Genomic DNA, 1,722 nt, shown 5'->3' with positions numbered 1-1,722 from the left:
TGGTCCATCGAGGCGCCATGGACTGATCGGGACTCGTCGGCACGCATCGTTCGACTAGCCGCCATCTAGTGCGCCGCCCCTTCTACCTACACCATCGGCGGCGCCTGGGCGAGGCTTCGCCGCATCGCGAGGTTTCCTTCGCCGCTCTCTTGCCAGTCCATGGAGGCGCCATGGGCTGGCCGGGACTCGGCGCCATGGTCCGTTCGGCGCGTCGGCGGCGGCGCGATGCTCGACGAGTCACGACGACTCGTCGTAACCCTGGAGGCGGTACGACACTCGACGAGCAACGATGACTCGTTGTAGCTATGGCGGCGGAGACAACATCCGGCTGCGGCCGGGACACGCTTAGGCGTATCTTGCGGCCTCCCTCTTCGTCGGCACGAACACGTGTCACACATGTCGAGCGGTGCAAGGTGGCGACTTCCTCCGCTATTGGCGGCGGTGTATGCGGTCATCGACGGATGTGTGCACACCATGTGTCGCACGTCCATCCATTCCTCTTCCTCCTCTACTCCCACAAGGCATACCCCTCGCACATCTGGCAAACCTACGAAGTCATCGACGACGTCCAAGCCAAGCCCAAACATGCATGCTACATCAACAACCACATCGACGACGCTCAAAGCCGACGAGGCAAGACGGCGTAGGCGGGCGTGGCCGGAGCAAAGGCCACCTTTTCGACGGCGTGTGTACCACTCTATACACGGACTCTGCCGCCACCACACACACCACCACCATGCATGAGGAACGCGACCCCCGCTGCCAACCCCTCCATCTCCTTCCACTGCCTCCCGCAGGTCAAGGTCCCGCCGCTCGACTCCGACCTCCCCGAGGCGATCACCTAGGAGGTCGCCGGCCTCTCCATCCCACACCTTCGTGGCTTCCTCGCCGGCGCCTCCTCGGCCGTCCTCGTCGTCGACTTCTTCTGCAGCATCGTGCTCGACGTCGCCGCGGAGCTCGGCGTCCCAGGGTACTATTTCTTCACGTCCGCCGCCGAGGCGCTGGCCTCCAACCTGTATCTCCCAGACCTGCATGCCCGGAGCGCCGCCAACTTTCGGGAAATGGGAGAGGAGCTCGTGCACGTGCCGGGGATCCCCGCGCTTCCGGCAACGCACTTCCCCAAGCCGCTCATGGACCATGACGACGCGGCATACATATGGTCCCTCAGAGTGTCCCCCAACCTCTGCCGCTCCAAGGGCATCGTCGTCAACACCTTCCGCTCGCCCGAGCCACGCGCGGTGGACGCCATCGCCGCCGGGCTCTGCACGCCTCCCGGCCTCCCGACTCCCCCCGTCTACTGCATCAGGCCGCTCATAAAGTCAGAGGATGTGGGCGTGAAGCGCAGCCACAAGTGCCTGGCATGGCTGGACACGCAGCCGACGGCCAGCGTGGTGTCCCTCTGCTTCGGCAGCCTCGGCGTGTTCAACGCAGAGCAGATCAGGCAGGTGGCCATCGGCCTGGAAGCCAGCGGCAAGAGGTTCCTATGGGTCGTGCGGTGCCAGACCTCGACGCCCTCCTCCCGGAGGGCTTCCTGGACCGGACCAAGGGGACGGGCCTCGTCGTCAAGTCACGGGCGCCGCAGCGCGACGTGCTGGTGCATGGCGCGGTGGACGGTTTCATGACGCACTGCGGATGGAACTCCGTGCTCGAGGCGGTCATCGCCGGCGTGGCCATGCTGGCCTGGCCGTTGTACGCGGAGCAACGGATGAACAGAGTGTTCCT

General features: G+C 65.2%; 1 pseudogene; it reads left to right on the top strand.

Annotated features, from left to right (window-relative positions):
• Positions 1-630: 630 nt before the first annotated feature.
• On the top strand, positions 631-1,716 carry LOC123177735 (UDP-glycosyltransferase 88F5-like; annotated as a pseudogene).
• Positions 1,717-1,722: the final 6 nt, after the last annotated feature.

This window comes from Triticum aestivum, unplaced genomic scaffold (genome assembly GCF_018294505.1).
Source record: "Triticum aestivum cultivar Chinese Spring unplaced genomic scaffold, IWGSC CS RefSeq v2.1 scaffold116922, whole genome shotgun sequence".
Classification (NCBI taxonomy): domain Eukaryota; kingdom Viridiplantae; phylum Streptophyta; class Magnoliopsida; order Poales; family Poaceae; genus Triticum; species Triticum aestivum.
The sequence above is the reverse complement of the archived record's forward strand: the minus strand, read 5'-3'. Positions and strand labels throughout refer to the sequence as shown.